Genomic DNA, 6,414 nt, shown 5'->3' with positions numbered 1-6,414 from the left:
TTGGATCAAAAGGTTGGAGATTGTTATTTCATCCATGTCAATTAAAAAACACTCTCTCACTCAACTAGAAGTGTGGAACATATTAACTAACAAATGCACAGAACTTAGGGTATGATATATATAGGCGGGCGACCCATTTCTCCATCAGGGAGATAGAGTAAATTATTCTGTCGCCCTGACGGATGTGCCACCTGCCTAGTTTAGAAATAAATGCTCAGCTGGCAGTCATTTCTAAAGACTTGTCAGAGACTACCATCACAGTGATGCACTTCAGTGCTGTTTAAAGTTTGGTGCAGAGCTCTGTCAACTTGATGCAGACCCTTGCAACAATTTTTATTTTTTTTATGTTTGAAAAGAAAATCTCAAAGTAGAATTTTCTTCTTGAAAATGAAAATAAAATGCTCTTCTTGCCATGGAGTCCTCTCGAATCGTAATGGGAGCATTTATCACTTTTCCCTGCCCCTTACCACCAGGGATTTCCAGGTGATGATGGATAGTGAAAACTGATCTCTAATTCTGCTCATCTAAATTTGGTTCAGCGGAATCCGAGGTCTGCCTCTGACAGCCCTTACTCCACCGGGTTGCCAGGGGAGTTTAATCATAGTAGAGACAGAGTAGTCTCTGCCATGATTAAACCTAAGATACGCCCACTTTTAGATTTGGAGGTCGGACCTATATATACTATGACAGTGTTAAAACATACCTCCAATATATAAATCTGGCTCAAAGTATTTGCAAAGCAAATCAAGTAGCTTCACCTATACAATGTGATTGTGTATCTAATGATACCACATCTCGGAAATCACTTAACTTTTATACATTTTCTTTCCATAGGATGAGGAAAGAGTCACATGGTAGAAAGCAAACCTGATGATAATGTGAGGGGAAGCAGGCACCCCTCATTCTCATGAGAAATATTTGAAAGCTTTTGAAATTAGGATACACAGGAAAAGCTTCTCCCTGAACAAAGAGACTTTAAGTTTCTTGCTTGAAAGTGCCAAGGTGAAAACCTGGTGTAGGCCCTCACAGATAGGGAGGGTTGTATATCTTGGTACAAAATAGGAGTACAATGTAAAAGTGATTTCAAAACAATGTACCTGCTCAAAGCGGCATTATAATAAACATAATACTATTGCATATGTATCCATTACTTGGAAGAACTGTGCTATCCACAAGCCCAGTAGGAGGCTCGGGTAGCATCCATACCTTGTATCAGACAAATGAAACTGCAAAATGTACTTCATCTTCCTTTTGCTCTACCTTTCTAATCAGCTGTCCTCCAATACAACTGGATAATGCAGAGGGGTAACAATTCTAAACATATTGCCACAAACATGTATAAAGGTTGCTATACAGCAACAAAATCCTACATTGTAAATCTTAGGCCATCATTTCAATTAGCTTGGAGCTTTTGCCTTGCACACTATTGTTAACAATAACACAATATCCTGGAAAATATCTGAGATATCAAGTACTGGGGCACCACAGTGACTACGAGCTCTATCCATTTAAGCCAGAGTTGAAGATTCATTCTTATCATCTTTTGAGAGCAAACATTTGTCTAGTTTTGTGCTCAGAAACAATGAACCAGTTAGCCTTGTGACCTGCTACTTTCGGAAGTATCCTAGATGTCTCTTTGATGACTCTGGACCCCTAATGACTATTTACTGTCCCAAAATCAGGATGTCTTAAGAATTCATAATTAAGTTACTGTGCGCAAACACATACTCTGCTTCCAGGTCGATACATAAATCATTCTAAGCCTGTATACAGATACGGACCTTACTCCCCAGTCTGAGCTTGAATGATTCCAGTCCTATGTACAAACACTAACTCTACTTCCAGGTCAACACATAAAACATTCCAAGTCTATGGCCAAACAATCTCTCTCTTTCCAGGTCACAATGTAAACATATCAGATGCTGGGTGTAAACACTGAATCTATGTCTAGGCCATAACATAATTCAATCTCATCCTGTTTCCAAACACTGATGCCAATTCCAATTCAAAGTACCAACAATGTTCCCCTCTGTTGCAGAATATCCATCTCTCGGGAATGGAGAAACAAAGAAGAAATAAAACCAGCAGAAGTATGTACCTTTCATTGCAAATGTTTTAAACTGTAAATTGTGAAGAACCTGGTTTCATATGCATACATAGATTGACCTGTTTAAATTGCCTCTACTTTTTTCAGGACGCTTCATGTTCAAGTGCAATGGATTTATTTAGGTAAGGGAAAAATCCCAGTGAGGCAACCATGTCAGGGTAAGAAAGGTTACCAGTTCTCATGCCACATCACCCAGACTTCGGTGGGTTAGTCCAAACAGTGAAACAAGTGAAGTAGGCTAGTGGACTCCAATATTGTCAAGCAATTAATAATTTGTGTTTCATAGCAGTATTGCATTACTGCAGACGAGACCTGAAACATCGCCTGCCACACTGTTACCAGTTATTTGTAGATACTCGTAAGACATCAGTTTTCACTGCTCGTTAACTCTTTTCTTACAGCAGAAACTGACTCAATATATACTTGCTCTTCATCTATATTTAGGGCATTGTATTTCCTGTTTTGATACAACCTGTTTCTCTGTTTCATAACATAATTCCAGGGAATGTACAATTTTTCAGGATGAACACCATCACATTTTAAATATATTATGTTGCGCGTCTTCCGTTAATCATTTTTTAGTGAGTAAATTAGGTAACTGTGAGAAAATTAGAAATTTACAAATGTATGTCCAATTTCCCCATGATTTTCTCCCAATAACTTTAATGATAATGTTGTCAACAAAACGAAAGCCGCACTCGAGTGAAACCCTTATGAATTAATGCAGCCCAAATGGGAAGAACTAGTAATTTATAGTACATTTTAATCGCCGGGACTCGCAAAGCAAGGACAAGTGGGCTGGGATTGCTGCGGCCTTATGTTTTTCTTCTCCCTGAATGTTGTTTTGGTGTTACATTCGGTTGGCTCCGCCTCCCAACTGGCCTCTTTGGTTGCAATGATATGATATAGCGCAGGAGGTAGCCTTTGCTACCTCGTGCTTTTGGCATTCAGGTCACTCTGAGATATATGGTTGTTGGTTTTGGGCTGTTGCTATGATGGTGCCATCAAAGGCTGCGTATGGTGGTTCTGTGGACGGATGTCTCCACTCCAGTGACCAGCGTTTCACCTCATGGCCACAGATTAAATTATCAGCAAGCCCACATAACATTTCATCCTTCTGGGGTTTGATAACCAAGTTCTTTTGTGCTATGTCACTATAAACACTTGTCAATCGGTGCCCCCTTGCCCCATGGGGTGAATGTGCACTTTATTCAGGGCATGATTGAGGCTGTGGAGGTGGCGACTTTTTTGGCCCGGGCATTAACCATTTTAGCCTAATGGGGGTTATGGGGTGGTGGGTCGGAGGGTTAATTATGTTCTGGGTTCTGTTCTGGCAGACTTAATGAGGCGTTTTCATGGCCTCTGGTCTCCCCGCATCTTGTCTACAACTGAAGGTTATGCTGTTTTTCAGGAATCCGAGTCAGAACACAAGGGAATCAAGACCAACCCGACCAGATAGGTTCAAAGTTGGGGATCCAAATATACCTGACGGGCTCCCGATAGTAGGGGCACTTTAGCGGAGATCTTTTTCCAATAGCCGTATGGTGAAGTGGGGGTGAGGGGCCAGAAATGTGTAGATCTATAGGTTGAGGGTGAATCTAAAATAGGGTTGGGAGTACCATTGAGATCACATTTTATTCAATAGGTCTCCTACCCATAATTAATAACGATAATGATACGTTAAATTCATAGAAATGCTCCGAATAGCGTAGACTAAAACATCACACTGTACAATTTAGTGCCCCTACTATAGGGATCCCATCGGGTATTGCACCGCTGACCCGATGAGGAGCAGCCCAAATGATGAAGGATGACACCCAACTGGGTGTGTGAGGGCATTATAATCCAATATTTGGATCCACAACTTTGAATCTATCTGGTCGGGTTGGTCTTGATTCCCTTGTGTTCTGACTCGGATTCCTGAGGAACAGCATAAACTTATTTTGTAGACTTGCTTTGGGGCATTTATGCTGGACCTCTCCAAAAAAGCTCCATAGTCCCCTCTTTGTGTATTGATTCACCTCATCTTGCTCATGAGCTCCTTGTCTTGGTGCCTGCCTGTTTGTTTCTCTTTATTTTGCTTTGCGGGGGAAGTGTATGGGGTCTGTCATCTTCTGATTCTCCCCACTGGTAGTCCCCCCTCTCAATCTGCTGCGGCTGATTTTGATTTATTTGTTGCTTCATTTCAGCAGAATTGTGCCTGGGTGTGTACCGTTCCATTCTGCTAGTCAGGCCGAGTATGGTGGCTTGATGGACTTAAGTGACCCCTGCAGGGGTCCTGTGTTTGGCCTCAGGGTCACAGGTTCCTATTCTGTTTGGTCCCCTCAGCCCGTCATTCTTCTCTGGTCAATAGTTTGAGTCCCATTGAGTTGGGTTGCAATACACTTCTGTTGTATCATGCCACGGTGCCCTTCTGGACGTTTGTGTGCTGTGCACTTACACATGTTATGTTGTATGGGTGCTGTGGCATGTTTGGCAGGTGGTGGACAAATCCTTTTCCCCTTGATCTCTTTAACGGTGGTCTCCTGTGGATGCCTTTGCAGTTATTTTTCAATCGGTGTCGTATTTGACTTTTGGTCAACTTGGTCTCCAGGTTTGGCATGATATGCAGTGGTGGCTGTACCCATATACCCTCTCCAAGGGTTCTCAGTTGGGTCTGCCCCTCCTGTAAGGGGTTTGGTATAGCGGACAGTCTCTCCTTTTCCATCTGTTAGGCATTGGCTCAAGTTCGAGCTTTTGTTTCCTCCCATCTGTCGGGGGGCTAGAGATGTGTATTCAGGACACCCAGGTGACATGGATCCTATGTGTGTCAGCAAGTGGGGATGTTGGTTTCCTTCTTTTTTGTTCATTGCCAGAAACAGAGCATGGGCCTGCGGTTCAACTCAGTCTCCAAGGACACTGTTCTCATGGCTTCTGAGGGGTGTTTTCTTGCATCCCTCATCCTGATGGATGCCTGCCTGCTTAATCTTATCCATCTGGCTGGTCCACTGTTTCTTCATTTGTCTGTGGGCTCATGTTCCCGCCTTTTCCAGGCGCTTCTTTTTCAGCTTTTCATCAATGACATTGGTTTTTCCATCCCTCTTGGCACCAATGGCTCTGATGTTTATCATGGCTCTCTTCCATCTGTTCTACTGTGTATCCTGGGTTCTTTCCCAACCTTGAGTGTCTGCCCATCTCTGACTGCTGAGACTAAGGGAGATGACCTCTGCATTGCCTGTGTTCTCTGGGGCCTATATCCATTTGTTCCCTGGTTTCCGGCTTCTCATGAATCAGCGGCTTTCATTTCTGGGCCCCCGGAGGTTGAGGGTTTCTCTGGTGGTGGTTGTTGTCTCTTGTTCCCTCAGGGGCTCATTCCTTTTCCCTCAGTAGTCTTGCGGACAAAAACTTGCACCTGGGGGAAAAGGCACTGCTGGTGGATTCCTGGGCCCTGGGCTGATGATCCCTTTTTGGATCTCCGGTCTTCGTACTGGTGGATTTTGGTGGTGTTATGGCAGGCACTATCTTTGTTAACCTCCTCTCCTTCGGTCACGTGCTATCTGTGTTCAGATAGCCAGCCATGTCCTTTGTGCCTCTGCCTAAGTAGGGGGGATGTGAGGGATCTCTGTTTTTCTCTTTTCTCTAGGGGATTCGCCTTTGTGTGGGACTTGTGAAGACTCCTCTCTCTCTCCTTGCCAGTCTCCCTCTTTGGGGTGGTGAAGTGGCCTGCGAATTCTTTTGGACTGTGTGTGCCCAATCTCTATCAGCAAAATAACTCCTGGTTCGACCTTCCCTGGCTGGGTGTGCTTGCCTCAGCAGAATTGGCTGTTCTCCCTCTGTTTGTGGCTTGATTCACTCATGGTTAGGACTGGATGTTTCATGCTTTCTTCTTCCCTTGGCCCTTGCTTTCCTGGGCCCTCAGTGCATTTGGGTTGTTCTGACAGTGTTCTTCTGATTGTTCCATACTGGTCTCGGACCTTGGTTTCCCCTTCTTAATGGTTTGACTGCTTGTCTGGTTTTGTGGGTTCCTGTACACCCATCTCCGCTGCTTGCTCCTCTATTCTGCCCATCCTCTCTCCTGTGCCTCCAGCTGGGAGTTTAGCTCTTGTGAGATTGTCCCTGTTGGTTCGCTCACGGGCATTCGCCCTGGTGTCTTGCATTCATCATTGGTGGTGCTTTGGCTCTTGGTGTAGGTAGATGGGTCTATCTCCTGTTTCCTATGATTTGGTCAGGGTGTTAGGTTATTTTTAGGGGAATGGTTTACTGTTGGGTCTGCTGATATCTCCTCTCCTTGCCCAGTGGGTCTCCATTCTGCCCTTCAGGGGCTGAAT

General features: G+C 44.1%; 1 long non-coding RNA gene across 1 annotated transcript in view; it reads left to right on the top strand.

The window, feature by feature from the left end:
* The first annotated feature begins 2,014 nt into the window (after positions 1–2,014).
* LOC147660891 (uncharacterized) overlaps positions 2,015–6,414 on the top strand; it is a 31,180-nt gene continuing 26,780 nt past the window's right edge. The window contains exon 1 of the long non-coding RNA XR_015306120.1: positions 2,015–2,090. This is a non-coding gene — a long non-coding RNA (uncharacterized LOC147660891). The remainder of the gene's footprint in view (positions 2,091–6,414) is intronic.

The sequence above is a fragment of the Lissotriton vulgaris genome, unplaced genomic scaffold (genome assembly GCF_964263255.1).
Source record: "Lissotriton vulgaris unplaced genomic scaffold, aLisVul1.2 SCAFFOLD_3251, whole genome shotgun sequence".
Taxonomy (NCBI): Eukaryota; Metazoa; Chordata; class Amphibia; order Caudata; family Salamandridae; genus Lissotriton; species Lissotriton vulgaris.
This window is presented reverse-complemented; position numbering and strand designations above follow the sequence as displayed.